Source organism: Camelus ferus, chromosome 29 (assembly GCF_009834535.1).
Source record: "Camelus ferus isolate YT-003-E chromosome 29, BCGSAC_Cfer_1.0, whole genome shotgun sequence".
Taxonomy (NCBI): domain Eukaryota; kingdom Metazoa; phylum Chordata; class Mammalia; order Artiodactyla; family Camelidae; genus Camelus; species Camelus ferus.
In genome coordinates this window covers 5,715,784-5,735,234 of record NC_045724.1, presented here as the reverse complement: position 1 = coordinate 5,735,234, position 19,451 = coordinate 5,715,784, and positions in this window count along the sequence as shown.

Sequence of the window (19,451 nt, the reverse complement as noted above, 5' to 3'; positions counted from 1 at the left end):
TCATATTAAATCATATGATTTCACATCCCATCTATAACTACCTACGTGTTTCTCAGCACAGCTTTGCAGAAAAACTCCTCAGAACGGTTTTCTACTCTTGCTATGTCCTTATTCCTTCTGCATCATGCTTGAAACCACTGCAGTTAGATATTCAGAAAACGTATTCTTATTAAAGTCACAGGTGACATCCAGTTTTCCAAGTCCGTTAATCATTTCTCAGTCGTCATTTTATGTGACCTATCAGAAGCATGTGACAATTGGACATGGTCTCCTCCATGAAATACTTTATTTCCTTAGCTTCCAAAACGCCATTTTCAACTAGTTCTATTGTAATTCAGTGACTGCTCTGTTTTATTTACTGTCTCTCTGATGTATTCATGTTAGACTGACATGGGACTCAATCAATACTGCTCTCCCCATCTTTACACATCCTATCACTTGCAATGATGGCTTCATATACCAACGATGTGTTAACAACTCTCAAACATGTACCTCTAGCCAGATATTTATCCTGAAATTCAGAAACATCTATACAACTCCTTCCCTGTCATATCTTATGTGTTTAACTTTTAAACTTAATATCTCCAAAATCAAGTTTTCTCCACCAAAACCTGCCCTCCTCCCCATCTCTTCAATCTCAGTAAAATCTCTTTATTCAGGCTCAAAAGCCTGAGAGTCATTCTTTAGTTGTTTCTTTTTTTTCCAAACAACATGAAAAAATTAGTAAATTGTGCCAAATTTATCTTCAAAATATAATGAGGATCTAATCACTATTCATAATGTGCATTTCTACCACTCTATTCTGAGACATTATCATCTAATAACATAATTATTCTGGTAGCTTCTTGACTATTCTTTCTGCTCCCATTCTTACCCTTGTAGTCTATTCCTTTGTGCCAGCCAAGGTCCAAGGTGATCGTCTTAATATTTAAATTAGATCATGTAGTGCTTGTGCTCTGGTTACTTAAATGGATTCCCATGTTAATAGAGGAAAAGGCAAAATCAATATAAAGGATTAGAAAGCCTACAGAATCTGATTTCGTCCACCACTCTGACCTCCTTATCTGTCAACTCACTCTGCCTTTCTCTTCTCCAGCTACATTCGTCTGCTTATGTTTCTTTAACATTCCAAGCATATTCTGTGTCCTTGCCTTTGAACTTATTCCTTTCCTCTTTCTGGAATATGATTTTTATGGATATGTGCATCTCTTGTTCTCTCAACTATTTTAACTCTCTCTGTGTATGTAATACATATGCATGCATATAAATGTTTTACTATCTACATTCTCACCAGAATGTAGGACAACTTTCGTAATTCCTGGCATACAACACTTAATAAAATAAATATATGTTGAATAGATAAACTAGAATTTTAATTCTGACACCCCTCCTTTGGCCTCTGGTATTTGTGTTTGGTGTTCCTGATACTTTAAGTCATTTTTTCCCTAATGGGCTCTGGCTTGGCTACCTTTATAGAAGACCTGTAATATCTTGAGGAAAATCCATCCTCTAGCACAACTGTGAAGAACTCTATCCTGAATCAAGTCTCAGGTCCATTGGACCCTATGCCCTTTAAAGATGGAATTAGTTTAAAACACAATCATATCTTCCCTCTACTCAGGCTCAGATGGTGATATCACCATGTTAATGGGAGGTGACTTATTTTTGTTTCAGAAATAGTCCCTTTGACTATCACTCCACCAAGCACCTATTCACATCCATTTCTCTATGTGGACTTGATTTTAATGGTTGTGGATGTCAAGATTCTCTAAATTGTCTGAAACCTGGTCTAGATATTTAGGTGAACATCATGAAAAAAAAATCAATTATTTCTAAATAAACTCATTGCTGTAAGTTAATTACAAATTTAAGTTAGCATTTTCTTACCTTTGACATTTGTTCTAATAACATTTATGAAAATTTAATAAAATTTGATAAAACATTTCAACAAAATGCCATTTTTCTTTTGTAAAAAAAATTCCAAATTTAAAAAGTGATACACAGATTGAAAACAATCCCTATAAAACTTATAATGATTTTTTTTTTACAGAAATAGAACAAACAAACCTAAAATTTTTACAGACTCACAAAAAAATACTAGTTGCCAAGGTGATCCTGAGAAAGAAGAACCAATATAGAGACATCATACTTCTTGATTTCAAATTATATTACAAAGCGATGGTAATCAAAACAGTATGGTACTGACATAGATGCAGACACATAGACCAATGGAACAGAATAGAAAGCCCAGAAATAAACCAAAACATATAGTCTCTTAATTTTCAATAAAAGTTGCAAGAATATCCAATAGGGAAAGGATGAAGGGTAGTCTCACCAATGATTTTATAAAGATATTTCTCCTAGTTTCCCTGCTCTTATCTGTTCTTTCCCACAAGTTCTTTCCACCCTTTCTGTACTTTCTGCACATCACATGTAGTGTACATTTTCTATAATAAAATCACCAACTCAAAAGTTTTTCAAAGGTGTTCTTTATTTTCATTATGCGTAAGATAATAATCTTTAAATTATTTAATTGACATGAAAACATGTTGATGACCTGACCTCTTATATCTCCTTTACCTCTCACAACTCCAGTTTCTTAGCTTGATTACTCTTGTAGTCAAATTGAAATACTTGAGTTGCCAGAAATTTTCTGCAATTACATTTTTTTTTGCTTGTTTGCACAAAATCTGCTCTATCTTAAAATTGCCTTTCTCAATCCACCATCCTTTATCACAGTGAAGTCCTGTTTGTATTTTAAGCCTCAGGCCATAAGCTTTATACTTTGGAATTCTTTACTTTCTCTCTCATGCAAACTTAGGCGTCTCCTACTTCACATCCTATGAAGCATGACTAGTTGAGATGTTATTTCACTTTTGAATTCTCAACACCTAGACAAATTATATTTACAAAACTATTTGTTAAATACTGATGATACAAATAAAAATATTCTCATGTATTATGTTTCATCAGAATCTTGTAAGTTATTTCTCTTCCCACTTCTTAGAATTAAGACCTGCATAAAATTTAAAATGACTTGATTATGACCTTAATTTGACCTAGGTCAATATATCATCTAGTGTGCAGTATTTATATTTTTTAGCATATTTTATTTACTGATAGTTATAGGAAGACAAAATTACATATTTTACTTCCTCTTGCTTTTAAATATGAATTTTAGAAACAGCAAAGTAAATTCAACTAATACTTGTCATGACTCATGAATATGTAAATGTAAAAAATACTATGAAAAAATGTTTAATTAGGAAAATGCAATCAGTCTTCACGTACCAAAAGTAATTAGCATAGCAGGCTGCTATTCAATTGTTTATTAAAAGTATATATTAATATATTTATAATAATTATTTTTGCTACTATGTTACACTGTGCAATAAAACCAGAGGAGATATTTTTTGAATTTTAAAGACTCTTTTGTGTAGTAAAGGCAAACACTTAGCATTCAAAGAGGCCTAGTTAGTGCAAATCAATGAGATAGTGGCAAAACAAAACAAATTTATTGGCTTATTGAATAACTTTCCAGTGCAATAAATGTCAAATATAAACATTTCTGGATAAATATGACATCTTAACAGTAGCTGCTCTCAAACTGGCACAAAAATACCTACAAAAATAGAGGAAACATAAAATTAATAAATATAAAGGATAAAGGTTCTAGAATTCAAAAGGAGGCAGCAGACATAGATTTCTATTAATCATAAAATTGTAAAATTATTTATACTATATTAAAATGGAACAGCACACCTAGATGTTTTTTACACTATCAAAGAAAATTTTATGAAAAAGAGTGGCAAAGCTGTCTTGTACATTTCTAAGTCTCTGACCTCTACTTGAAGACAGTCATTCCTAGAAACTAAAAATATTGGTATGCATAAATTTTCCATGTGAGTCGTGCTTTGTTGCCAGAGCACTTTTCCCAGTGTCTTTCTACATTGACACAGAAATACTATTAGAAAGAAGACAGACACAGAGGTGACTTGCTACAGAGGTTTGAGAGAAGGAAGAATGAAATTTTCTACTATATATATATATAGGAAACATAATGGAATAAATAAACTCTGGGGTTCAGGATTTAAACCTGAAAAAATATATATAGTAGCAATGTTTGCTGGGTACCAGAAGAATGAGGAGAAAAAAAGAAACTGAGAAGGGTAAAGGCATCTGAAACTCAGAAATGAGCTGATTTCCATTCACAACAACCTGTATCTATAGATTTGAGAAATTTATTTCACTCCACATTGGCCCAAGCCCGATGCACACGGTTACACATATGTTTACGCAGAAAACCATGTCAACTGGCTAAGAGTTAAATGAAGGGATATTTAAATGAAAAACAGTGCTGTATACAACAACTTGCATTCTATGGAATACCCAGTAGGGCAAGGAAAGAACAGAAACTTAAGGACTCAGAAACTCTGAAAGTTATATTTTATTCCTTGAGGGGGAGGTAATTAGGTTTATTTATTTATTTATTTTAATGGAGGTACTGGGGTTTGAACCCAAGACCTCGTCCATGCAAAACACTCACTCTACCACTCTGCTATACCCTTCCCCTAAAAATTAAATTGAAAAAACATCCATCTTAAGGATGCAAAGGAAAATGATATGAACTCATGCAGTACCTCAACAGAACTCTGAAGACCCTTCTCCTTATAAAAAGGAGCAGAATGCTATGAGACAATAACTTGCAATGAAAATACCCAGAATAATATAACCAAGAATAAGGAAAAATACATAAGATTTTCAAAGAAAAACCCCTCAAAATAGCTAAATTAAAATACACTGGAGGCAGTAAAGAAGAAAGCAGGCAATACTGGGTATCAAACAAATGATTAACAAACAAACTTGGGTAAATAGCCTAAAAAGCAGTGAAAAATGATAAGAAATAAAAGCATTGAGGAAGAAGTTTGTGTATATATAGAGGCAGAGAGTAGAGCTAAATTGGTGTCCACTAGATTATCCTTTAAAAACAGGCTGTAAATCACTAAACTAAGTAATTGCCAGAAAAGATGAATGTTTAAAAAAAAAAAAAAAAGAGGAAGAGATCAGTGAGGAGGAAACAAATCAGAAAATATCTGAAGTTAAAGGACAGGGAAAATCCTGAGGACAAAGAAGGTCCCAAATCTAGAACATTTACATGTCTGGGGTGACACTAAGCTCATAAGCATTCAGTTTAAAACGTTCTGAATTTAAACAATCTACAAATTCAAAACCTGTCAAATATTATAGAGAACAATTCACAAACAGTGAAAGTCTTATTTATAGCTCTGAAGGAAAGGAATGTTCTGAGTAGCTTTTGGTATCAAGGCCACATAACTGTAGAGAAATAATAAAGTCTGGTGATTATTTTGCAGAAGACACACAAAAAAATACATGTGAAAAAGTGATGGGAGCAGACTCTGTGGAAAAAAAATTTGAAGTGCTAAGTGACAGTGAACAGAGGAGAGAAAAAATGATAAAGAGATTAAAGCTCCAGCCTGGATTTGCCTGTGACTCTGTCCGCCTCAACCACCCAGGCGCAGTGCACATCTGCAGCACATCTGCAGCAAGGAGCCCTGAGGACACAAGTGCACCTGCTGAATGTGCACCCGCCAGTGTAACTCTGTACCTGTCCAGGGCATTCATCCTGTAACACAGTAACCAACTAGTGCAACACATACTATTCCTATCCATTTTACTATGCAAAATTAAAAAAAAAAATAGAACATTGAGTTATCAGGAAAAATCACAATCACATAATCAGATGAATTAATTTTCAGATAATTTCAGTATCACATGTTACCTATGCTTGTGATTTTAGTAATCTCATTTTTCTTTAGCAAGTCTCAATACCTCATACTATTAAGAGGGGGTATAAATAGCTACTTTGTACTGTCATGTGTATGTCAGAACCAAATAAAAATATTCAAATAATATTATAAATGTATTTTAAATATAAAACTTCCAAAATCTTGATGAAATATACATGGTTGTAGTTTGAATTATCTAATTTATTCAAATACATTTAGATGAAGTGAGCTAGCTACATGTATACCCAGGGTGCAGATGTAAGATGTGACACTTTTAGAGCTGAAAAGGTTTAAAATAATGCAAGAAACATGGCCATAATCACTGTGACTCTGGGCATCCTCAAAGAGCAGATAATTGAAGTCAGGTTGTTTTGTGTGGACAAAGGTTTGGAAGAGAAAAAATACATCCATGTACTTAAGATACTTATTAAATGTAAATGTTAAGGTGGCAGCTTTACAGTTGAGTAACCCAACAGACACCAATTTATCCATGTAATCAATAAAATATCTTCAGTAACAAGACATACAGGCATTATGAATTTGAAGCTATGATATACTAAGGGCACAATATCATTTTTTGTGGTATTCTTGCTTAAAATGCATAGCCTTATTCCAATCATAGAAGAATATCAGACAAATCCAAGTTGAGGACATTTAAAAATAACTGATCAGTACTCTTCCTGGGTTTCAGGATCATAATAAGCAAGCAAGTCTGAAGAAATAGTATGGTCTGGAAGAGATTAAGGAGAAATTATAATGAAATGCAATGTGAGATCCTCAGTAGGATCCTAGAACAGAAAAATAACATTAGTAGGAAAAATAGTGAAATTAGAATGAGGTATACAGTTTAGTCAATAATATTGCACCAGCGTTTGTTTCTTGTTCTTGATAATTATATACTCATTAAAAAACTCATTTCTATTAGAGGAAGATGATGAAAATTATACAGAAATTATATCTATTATTTATGCAACTTTTCTTTAAATCTAAAATTAGTTCAAACTTAAATGTTTTGGAAGAAATATCTTATTTTCATATATACATTAATATTTCTAAAATAGGCTGTGATATTTGGGACCTACAAGATACTACTTTTCCTACATTTGCTTCTGTTTGCTTCCATATTTCATATTGATTCTAATTCTAATTCTAATGTCATCACAGTTCATTACTTTCAATAACTCTTTTCTGTATAGGAGAATTATTGCATTTATAAAATAATCTACTTTAGACTCATTTATACATATCAACATTTTCACATTAAAATGCCATTTTTCTTAATGAAATAAACTACTGAAACATCAATTATATATTAAAATAAGAAAAATAAAAACTTCAGAAAGTATTTTTGTAAAAGATTTAATTACCAAATAACCAATTAATTTAGCAATCTCAATTGTGGCTTTATAACCTAACTTTAATTAGTTTTGACATGGAGCTCTGGGCATTCTTGAGATCTGAGAACTGTACATGATATAATTTTGCAGAAGATGTCAATGAAAATACCTAAGTAAAAAGTTTAAATTATGATGATTTGAATTAGCTTTTTTGTCTCAATTAAAATACGCATGTTGAGTGTATCTTATGAGAATTATAAGTGTTGCACTATTTTTTATGCTTAAGTACATTTAAGATTTAAATAAATTCATTTTCTACAAACATATTTACAATAGATTTTTCCTGATACAAATACTAAACTATATTTACAAATATATGTGGTGAGATAGTGAACAGATCAAAACATTATTATATTGTGTTTATGTTCATAAAAACATGTTTCATTCATGTTCACAAACACCTTCATGTGCACCATTGACATTAAGAATGAGAAAGTGTCTAGAAAAGAAAGTCTTGCATAAAATGCAAAACTATACAACTTCTAGAAGATAACATAGATGAAAAGTTAAATAACCTTGGGGATGACAATGATTTTAGATACAGCACCAAAGGCATGATCTATGAAAGAAATAGTGGATTATCTGGACCTCATTAACTTTAAAAAGTTCTGCCCCCTGAAATACAATGTCAAGAGAATGAGAAGACCAGCCACAGACTTGGGGAAAATACTTGGAAAAGATACATCTGATAAAGGACTAGTCTTCAAAATATACAAACAACTGTTAAAACTCGAGAATGAGAAAACAAACAACCCTATTAAAAAATGGGCCAAAACCTGTTGGCACCGCAGGAGAAAAGCTATACAGATGAAAAGCAAGCAAATAAAAACATGCTCCACATCATTTATCATCAGGGAAATGCAAATTAAAACAATAACAAGATGCCATTACACACCTATTAGGATCCAGAACACTGATAACACCAAATGTTGGTGAGGATGTGGCGCATGGGAACTCTCATTCATTACTGGTGGGAATGCAGCAATGGTACAGATACTTTGGAAGACAGTTTGGTGGTTTCTCATGAAAGTAAATATACTCTTACCATGCGATCCAGCAATTTCTCTCCTTGATATTTACTCAAAGCAGTTGAAAATTTAGGTCCACATAAAAACCTGCACAGAAGTGTTTATTCATGTAGCTTTAATTCATATTTGCCAAAACTTGGAAGCAACCAAGACGTCCTTCAGTAGGTGAACAGATGAATAAGCAGAGGCACCTACAGACAATAGAATAGAAATAGAACTTGATGCTGAAAAGAGGTAAGCTGATTAGCTATCAGGCTGTGAGAAAACATGGTGAAAACTTAAATGCACATCAGTGAGAAAAGAAGCCAATCTGCAAACGCCACACACTGTGAGATGCCAGCTCTACAGAGCTCTGGAAAAGGAACGATGGAGGTAGTGAATGAATAGTGGTTGCGGGGGGTTGTGGAGGGGTGGGGATAAAAGGGCAGAGGATTCTTAGGGAAGTCAGAATACTCTATATGATACCATAATGCTTGATGCATCTCATTAGACAGTTTTCCAAGTCCACAGAATGTACACCACCAAGAGTGAACTGTAATGTAAGCGATGGACCTTGGGTGATACAGATGTGTCCATGTAGATTCATCAGTTGTAACTAATATACCACTCTGGTGGGGTGTTGCTTATGGGGGAGGCAGTGCACGTGTCGGGTCAAGGAATATACGGGAAATCTCTAAGTTCCTGTCAATTTTGCTGGGAACCTAAAACTGCTCTAAAAAAAAGTCTTAAATAGACAGAGTCTTGTGTCTTAATAAATGTAAACTCTTAGCTATACTATTTAAATATCTCCTAAGTACACATATAAAATGACAAAGCCTTTTATAAAAGATTTACATTTAGTCTTTTGAAATTTAATATTACATTTACAGATTGATGTTCACCAAGAATTACAAAAGCAGAAAATATTAAAACCCTTTTCAGAATATCTGAAATGAGTTCACATATCATTTTGTTTTGGGTTTTTTGTTTTTTGGCTAGTTTTTTTGGAGGGGGGAGGTATTCAGGCTTATTTACTTATTTATGTTTTTAATGGAGGTACTGGGGTTTGAACCCAGGACCTCATGCATGCTACGCACGCACTCTACCACTGAGCTATATACCCTCCCCGCCGTATCATTCTGTTTCAATTTTTTGAATTTCAATTTACATTAGAAATTCAAGAACTGAGTGCATTAAGATCATTTAATGCATTTTAATCACTACAGGATTAATGAGAATCAATAGGTTACTAGTGATTGAGGCTTACTACTTATTGCAAGCTTTAAATAGTATGGTAGCAACAGATCTTTCCCTGAAATTTTAGGTAATTAGATGAATCAGACTGACAGCTAGGAATTCCATAATTTCTTAGTAAAATAATGTATTCAAAGTTCAACGTAAATCAGTGTTTTACACAATAAATGTTGTATGGTGGATTTTAATATTTAAATGTTTGTATTCATTTTTAAACTTGATCTCTCATGCCAAGACTTACCACTGACATCTTATATTCTCTGGTAATGTTCAAATGACGTAGATTTTAATAATTTACATTGTAACTATTTCCAGATTCTTTTGTGTTGTGATTTCAGCTCCATTTCCTTTTCTTATTCAAAATAGTCTAATTGGCATGGAATTACTGGAGATTTGGACTATTTTCTCCCAGAAAAGTCTCTGAATCTTTTATGAAAGTTATCTAATGTTGACCTTTCCTATTTCCCCAGTTTTTCTCCTCTCTGTCACCTACTGTGTTAGAATCGAGACAGTTCTTAGATGACTAGTTACTCAAGTTTAGCTTTGAATTAAAATAATAATCATCAATTCACGTGAATTAGCATCTCACTACATGGAAATAACTCTTCCATTTATGGCAAGAAATATTCCATTTTCCTGCACAGCTTCCTCTAGCAAAATATTTTGCTGATTAAACTTAGTTTCACTGTTTAAATGGTACCATTATAAAATGTGTTTAGCAATGCATTATTCAAGAAAGTTAAGGTCTTTAATGGCAATATACAGGGGGGAACAATGATATTTGGATGTTAATTAATCTTCTTGGAAAAAGTTAAGTTTCATGCATTTTTGTTAAATCTAAAAATATTTTAAATTTCCCTAAGCATAACTGTGTTACCAAAATTCTAAAATAAAATCAAGATCACTATGGATAAAAAGTTTGCATATCTAGGATGCAATAAAATATTGTGAAAACATTTTAAATGCCTAACTTTGTACCATTTTACTTTTATTCCATTTTCTACTTTGAAAAAAGTGTTAGAATTAAGTTAATATTGCTTTTTCTTACCTTATGTAAATTATTTTTATTCTTCTTTGTTTTATTAAAGAGTAATTGAAGGTCAATTAGTATAGTATAATAAAACAAAATGTGAGTTTTATAAAAGAAAATCTAAATTTGGAAAGAAAACATTTTTAAAATTTTAACAGATATTTTTATTATAACATTTCAGAAATTTGACTAAAGTATTGAAGTATCATTTTGATATATTAAACATACTATGTGTGCTAACTCCAGAAGTAGACATCATGGTTACGCAGCATATGGTAAATAGAGACTGAAAATCAGAAATAATTCTTCCAATTTCTTTCTGCCAATAACGTCTTGAGGTGTATATAATGCTACCACAACTAGTGCTATGATAAGGGCACTGAAAGGTTGTCTGTGGGTGTGTGTGTTGCACTGAAAACATACAACCATGAGAAAACTGATTCCAGACAAAGCTTAAAGAAAAAAATCATTTAAGACAAAGTTTGAAGGATTAAAACAAAAATTCCAACTATATAAAGTAAAAATTAAAAATAAATGCTTACTTTCATTAATCTTTGCATTTTTCATATTAAGTAAAACAATTTAATTTTTCAAAAAATGTTTTATATGTCAATGATTATCTGTTGAATCATTTCCATTAACATCACACAGATTTTAAAACAGCATACATACTAAAACTAAAGTAATCCAAGAAGTCACGCGATTACTATCTCCCATTTCTCATCTAGATAAAGTAAATCAAGAAAGACATAAAAATTAAAGATTCTAAGTATAAGAAGCATGATTAGATAGATATTCTGAAATCAGAGATGTTAAATACTAATCTGCATAATGAATGGTGAGACCCTCATCCCATACACTTTTCCAACTTCCAAATGGCAACTGTGATGCATATATTATAAGGCAGGAGATTGAACTTGTTTCTTTTCCTGTAGAAACTGAAGAAAAGAATTCTATTTTGGATTTCCTAGTGAAAAAGCTGACTGGTTATCTAATATCTGCTTTTTAGTAGCAGATCTGAATGAGCTATAGTCACCTTCATTTGCATCACACAAAAAACTTCTGATCTTTTAGTCCATCACTTATTTTATTTTATTTTTTGCTTCTTAAAAATTTCAGCTTTATTTTGCTATAAATTGACAAATAAAATTTTAAGGTATTTATAGACTCTATCATGGTCATTTAATACACCCATACATTGAAAAAGAATTGCTCTCTAGTTAACTAACGCATCCATCAATCCACATATTTATGCATGTATTCAATCATTCATTCATTCAGTTAAGTTTCTTTTTGGTAATAACACTTACATTTTACTCTCAGTAAATTTCAATTCACAGTAAAGTTGCAGGATACAAAATCAACAGACAAAAATCAGTTATATTTCTATATACTAGTAATGAACTAGCAGAGAAATTAAGAAAGCAGACCCATTTACAATTGCATTAAATAAGAACAAAATATCAGAAATAAGTTTAGTCAAGGAGGTGAAAGATCTATACACTGAAAACTGTAAGCCACTGATGAAAGAAACTGAAGAGGAAACAAATAAATTGAAAGATATTCTGTGCATGGATGAGATGAATTAATATTGTTAAAATAGCCATACTACCTAAAGCAATCTATATATTCAACGCAGTCTCTATCAAAATTCAAATGGGATTTATTACAGAAATAGGAAAAACAATCCAAAATCTTTATGGAACCACAAAAGAAAACAAATAGCCAATGTGATCTTAAGAATGCAGAGCAAAGCTGAAGACGTCATACTGTCTGATTTCACACTATGTTATAAAGCTGTAGCAATCAGAACAGTATGGCACTTGCATAAAAACGGGCACACAGATCAATGGAACAAGACAGAAAGCCCAGAAACAAACTAGTGTTATTAGTCTTAAATAAGAATGGACAGCCAAAGATTACCAGATATTCAAGGAAAACTTCCAAAATAGAGGCCAGAGACAGATGCAAATTAATAGGGATAAGGAGCCCAGAAGCAACAAAATCAACAAAGAGGTAAGAAGACAAGTTAAATATGTTATAATTAATTTTTGGAGAGATGAAGTGTTGTACTTCATGGTACAAATGCCAAATACTATTAAAAGTTAAGAATCAAAAATAGAAAATAGATATTGGAAATTAAAATATTTTTGTCCTAACGTAGAAGTTCATAAAGAGTAAGATGAAGCTGAGGTACTCTCCTTAAAAAAAATAAAATAAAATGAAAAGAAATGGAAGCCAATAAAAAGAGAACATTAGGAAAAATAGAAAATTCATATACTAGGTGCAAAATCTGACATGGGCATTGTAGAAAGAAGGGAAAAAAAAGATCATGAAATTATTGGGACTGTTTTCTAGATTAGATATTTATGAATCTCCACATTGAAAATACCATCCATGTACTTTACACAAGGAATTTAAAAAGATAGTCCCAAAGCAAATAATTATCTGATTTTAGAATGTTTCACTAATGAATGTTGCACTGTTTAGAATGGTGCACAGTTTTTAGAAACAAGTAAGTTACATTACTAGAATTGGAAAAAGAAGACAGTAGAATTCTCAATGTATCAATGGAATCCAGAAGACAGTGGAGAAATGCACTCATCATTCTGAGTAAAAATTATTTTTGAATAAGATGTATATTGCTGGTAAGATTATCGATGTAATGTTATCAAAATTATATCTTCAGGATAATGCACTTATACCTTCCATACAACCTCAGGAAATTCTTTGAGAGTGTGTTCCTCCAAATATGAATAACTAAATGAGACAGAGAGAGAGAGAAAGGGAGAAAGAGAAACTTAAATAACAGGAAAAGGAAATTTCTAGAATTTTGACAGGTAGACCTCTTTAGAGAACAATAGAACAGCGGGTCAAAAGAGCAAAAAGTGTGAAATGGAACAAGACATCAGAGGATTCAAGAAGGGTCTATAAAAAACAAAAATATCTTTATACTTTACTAGAATATAAATTCAAAAATATCTCACGGAGTTTGATATTGATTATCAAGAGGAACATACAAAATAAAAGAAACAAAAGGAAAAGAACGAAGGGCTAACAGTAAACAGCTAACAGTAGAAATAAAAGTTCAAGAAAGAAAATATAACCATATAAAACTATTTGGATCTGTATTAAATTATAGTTATATATTTACAATTATCAAAATACTAAATATGAATTTAACCAGAATTGAATGGGGAAACTGAATAAAGGAAAAGTGTGGGTTTTCAAGTAATCTCCAATAAAGGAGATCACTAAAAAGTTTAAAAGCAAAGAACTGGGAGATACAAAAATATCATTGTTTTCAATGTATGTCACTAAATCTCAAAGCACACACACACAGGCACATGTCTCACTATGGAGAACGGTTTACTCTGGGGAAGGAGGAGGCTTGAAGAGAGGACGAAAGGGCAACTTCTATTGCTATGGTTGTTATTGGGTGACTTAATGCTTTTAGCACTTTAAAGCAGTTTGAACAACCTGCCTGTCATAATTCAACAAAAATGAAAATTAATACTAATGAAATTTAAAGAATGATTTCATGTTTTCAAAAAATAGTAAATGCACTAATTTAAACAAATTACGTAACGTAATATATACGCTGCCCGGAAATCGCAGCAGTGAGTTTAACTTTTTCTATTAATTTGCAGGATGCCCTCAACTCTTGATCTTTCATTAATTATCTTCAGCAAATTATTGTTCCATTCTGATATTCCTTAGGCACTGCTCTGCTTCAAGGACTCCCCTCCCCACTACTAGTTGGTAAATTCTCTTGGAATGTAAATTGATTTTAATATTAATCTTACCAGAATATAATTAGGGAGTTGACCCTGGAGGACTGTCATCAACCTTTTGCATAAAAACCTATAATTTTATGGGTGTTTTATATTCCATAATAAGGATTTTTAAAAACATGTAATTTTACTCATTTTATCTCGACTGGAATTGTTTTTAATGATTTATTGGATGTTTAATAGCATAATTAATATTATATGATACTCATCTCTGGCAAGGCCCCAAATAATTTTTATTAAAATGCTTAAAAATATTGCAGTAAAAACAAACTAGCCCAAAGAATAAATACATTGTAAAATGCAATTTTAAAAATGGATTATTTACCTTCAAGTAATCTATAAGAAAGTAATCTATACTGTGCCAAAAACTTTTTTCCAAAAGGCATGAAGTGACTGGTAAATCTGAGTAATGAGAGGGTTTTTATGGGCAAGTTCACAGAATAATGTTCCACAGTCATAGGCAGAAGCGCTCACTGCCTGGCTCGTTCTGGGTGCTGAACTGGTGCATGTGGCTGCCACCTTAATGATCCAGTATAGCATCATGGTACCACTTTTCACTATCTTATATATGTACATAGAGATGTCATATGGAATTATATTTGAAGACAATTGTCCGATGAAGACAAATTCAGAGTAAAATAAATGGAGACTTCATTCCAAAAGAATATATTACCATAGAATGTTCCAGTCTCAGAAATCTGCAAGCATCACAGAATCAAATGGAAGAAAAAGAGAAGTTTTTAGTTTTTACTTCATAAGAAAGGGATAAGGAGTACTTCGCAGAAATTTTAAGGGAAAGTTGGGTAATCAAAAGGGAGCATCATCATGGTTTCACAGAAGTCTGCCCCCTGTTGTTAGAACATCCTCAGGATAACCTGACAAGGGCATGTCACCCATTTTAGTGCTTGCTTAGGCTTGAGTGCAAGCTAAAGGTTAGGGGTCTGTAGAGAGAAGGATCAACTTAGAAAAGAAAAAAAAAAAACAATAAAAAAGAAAAATATTTGAGTAAATATTTTTAAATGTATTCCTTTTATTGTTTATATATGTAAAAGACAATTAAGTGTTTAAAGGAAAAATAGTAACAATGAATTTTTCCTTTTTCTCTCTTTGCTCCTGTTTTGAATTTCACATGAGTTGAGTTTTACTTGATGAATGGTTCTCTGTTACCTTGAGGACCAAATCCAAACCCCTTAGCTTGGCATCCTAGACCCCTTTTAATCTCTCTTGCAATTAGTTCTCTACCCTCCCCATTTGGCAGTTTCCCCTCACACCTGTGCTCCAGGCACACTGAAAAACTTGCTGTTCCCTGGCAATGCTGTGTTTCCTCATGCCTGGGTGCCCCTGCACGCTCTGCCTAGTGAGTGCTTCCGTTCGCTTCCCTGCTTGGCCATTTCTACTGATCTCTCAAAGCTCAGTGCAAATATTAACTAGGGGTATCTCCCACTTGACTGTAGCTTAGATAAGATAGATACAGATATAGACATAGATACAGATATAGACATAGATACAGATACAGATACAGATGTAGATACAGTGATACACATAGACATAGATATGGATTAATTACACTCAGTTCAAATTTCCTCAAGACTTTTGAACCTGCCTTAAAAGCCAACCTCACTAATTTGTTCAGTCCTTGTAAAATCAAACAAACAAAATAAATGTGGTTCTGTTAAGTTTAATAAGGCTTAACATTAAAATTGAATGTTGCAAACAGTAAAGGCCAGCAAGAAATTTAGAATCTTCACCCATCTTCTTATTTATCTCTGGGGGTTTCATGGTTGGTTAAGAGTGAGACTGGGTCTAATATCTAGATCCGCTACAAGATAATCCTCATGTTCCTTTATTCCGTCTCAAGGGTTTCACATATTTCTGCATACATCAGAGTTTACAAGGCCAGGTATAAAGTATTTTGAAAATGATTTAAGAGATTTTTTTTTAATGGTGATTTTTGACTTGACACTCTTTCAACCTAAATATTGACTCTAGAATGAATGCACTCTAATTAAAACGTAACTCAGTTATCTTATATACCCACATACTCCATTGGCACTCTGTGCTTTTTAAACATTTTCCAAATTGAATTAAATGGCATAACAGTGTTACACTATGCTATATGGTATCTTTGTTATTTCTATCACAGCTTGTACTTTTGCCCTAAGTCCACCAAAGAAGCTATATAAGAAGGATCACAAGAACAAAAATCCTTTGCATTTGAGGGAAAGTGTATACATAAAGTTACCAAAGAGATATTTTACTCAAGATTAAGATATATGGATCAGAATTTAAAATAGGCAATGAAGAGAGAGAAGCAAGATGGCGGAGTAGAAGGACACTCGTGGCTCACCCTCTCCCACAAATACACCAAAACTCACATCTACGGACCCACTCAGCCAGAGCACCTGCCGAACTCTGACAGAACATCACCCTCTTCGAAAGACAAAGACACCAAAAATATGGCAGGAGAAAAGGGAAAAAAAAAAGAATAAAAAGCAAAACAGTGCAGGACCGATCCCGCAGGGAAGGCGCGGCAAAGGAGGACTGGCGCTTGTTCGCGGGGTCTCCCCTCTCCAACTGAGAGGCCAGCAGGATGAAGGGGGAGCCTCCAAGGCTCAGATCTGCCCCAAGCACCCCTTGACCGACAGAACTGAGTTACACGGGCACAAAGGGTCCCCGTGACACCCAGCCCGAGACGCGAGCTGGCAGCTGGGGGCCAGGACAGGACACAGATTCAAACACAGATTGGAGAATATTCTTTAAAATAGAACCATTACAACAAAATTGTACTATTTATCTTCAGAATTTTAACAAGGTTACATTGCATTTGCAAGTGGGGCAAGAAGAAGCATTATCTTGGTAAAAATAAATGGGGGAGAATATTTTAAAATTAACACAAATAAATGTGAAGACTAACTCAAGGGAAGTTGCATGAATGAATAGAGAGACAGTTTGCCATCATTCCCCGCCCCCCTCTCCGCTGGAAATAGTTCTAAAATTACACAGATGGCTTTTTTCTTTTAGGAAGTTTAGTTGTCATTCGCATTATATTTGATACATTTTGGAATGAATCAAATGTGATTTTCCTCCATATGTCAGGCAGATCAAGCCCATGTATAAACACTGGTCACACAGATTTCAATCTGGTTCCACCAAGTGTAACTCCCCAGAGATAAATAAATCTCCCATAAGTGCATCAGATGACTGTAATGATATATTTTAGTTATAATTTCCTTGGAAAGTAATATGATATCTTCTGTCATATTGCTTCTTATGAGCTAGGAAAACAAAGTGCCAGCAATTTGAAGGATGTTTATTTGATTCACTGACATTAGTTAGAAACAAACTGTTTCCTTTATTGAGTCCCACATGAATACCTGATAAATATTTGTATTCTTTAACAGCCTTTGGATGTAAGGGAAGAAAATAAAGTAGACGAGATTTTTATCTTTAGAAAAGATTTTCATCTAAATGTTTGAAGGATAATTAGAGGTCATTTAGTTCAAGCTGGTAGCCTGTTCAGTTCTCTGCACTACAACCCCGGTGAGCAGCATGAATATGCTTGAACACCTCTAAAAGTTGAGAAATCACGTCTTTGTGTGCTGGGAATTTCTCCTTATGGGGGTTTATTTGACCCATTGCAAGCTAGGAGGTGTTTTATTTCATGAATTAGTTCGATATGCAGGGCAAAAACTGGTACCCACGGTTTGCTCACACTCTTCCTTTTCCATTTTTCCTTATTCTCACCCAGTGAAAGAAATCCTTTTCAACTCTCCTGTTTTTCTCCTGTTAGTAAGTTTGGATTCACATGCATGAGCACACAGCATGGCAGTGGTGAAAAAGGCCTGGGGGGTCAGGTGGCAATAATTCCTTGCACTGCAATTTGATCTCTTCCTCCAAGATAAGATGGAAGTCCCTTTGCTTCAGCATCGACCATCCTTTAGGAGACTGATATTCTGATGCAAAATGACATGAAACTAATGGTGTGTTCTCAGAGCAGAAACCACAAAGTGTATTTTTGCTCCTTTAGCACCAAGAGGGACATAATATGGGCATAATTGAGAGCTAGTATTAAATAAAGTTAAGAAAATGGATTTCAGATTGCATTCGTGAGTAATTGTTTAAAGAAAGGAAATAAGAGTTCCATACTTTCTGAATTCTTAGACAGTGCCTTTCTTCTGTCTGTGTATTTAAATACCTTAGTTTATTATATTTCTTACCTTCCATTTCTATTCTTTTCCAAATGTTTGAAAGCATTATTACGCCATCTTCTATAGATGAGAAATTGAGATCTCTCCCTCTCTCTCTCTATGTCTTTCCCTTCTTTGTTCTCCCTCTCTCTCTCTATGTCTTTCCCTTCTTTGCTTCTTCCTGACACCAGTTGCTGAGTGTGTTGTCTGCCTAAAGGCTGAAGACGTATTTTAAAGCTCCCTTTGCCTGGGGCTCACTGACCTGACTCCTGGCAGAGTCGTGGATCTGGTAGACATTTTATTCTAGGTGTGTAGGCACTCAGGCACTCTCTTGACCCCTGAGGTTGATTCTCTTGACATCTTTGATTCTCTTGACAAGGCTTCTCAGCTGGAAGAAGAGTGGTCTCATGCTCAAGAGAGAATTCTTTTCATACTCATTTCTAGAGAAATAGTCTTTCTTCATATAAGAAGAGGCCTACATTTGACGTCTGCTGGAGAACTCTGAAGACAGAAGTGTGGTCTTGCTTTCAGAGGAAGGGCTTTCCCTAGATTCATGAGGAGATGTTTGTTTATATAGTTCCTCCAGCTTCTCCTTCTACCCAAGACTGCCTCTCCCTTGGGAGATGATTGTTACTACTAAGTATTTAGAACGTGCCTCCAGGGCCTGTGTCCCCAGGATGAGTTCCAGTTGCTTGCTGCCTCTCTGGAAGGCTCTCCAGGATTAGCTGGTGGCTCTGACTCAGGCTCCTTTTAAATCACTACATCTGCCCTGGGTCTTGGAGCATGTGAGCTTTTGTGTGTGCCCTTTAAGAGAGGCATCTCTCTCTCCTACAGCCTTCTGGCTCTCCCAAAAGTAAGCCCTGATGGCTTACAAAAGAAAAAATTTTGAGGGCTCATATTCCTGGTGCACGACCCCTGGGCTGAGGGTCTCAGTGTGGGGGCTGGACCCCTACTCCCTGGGGAGACCCTCTGCAA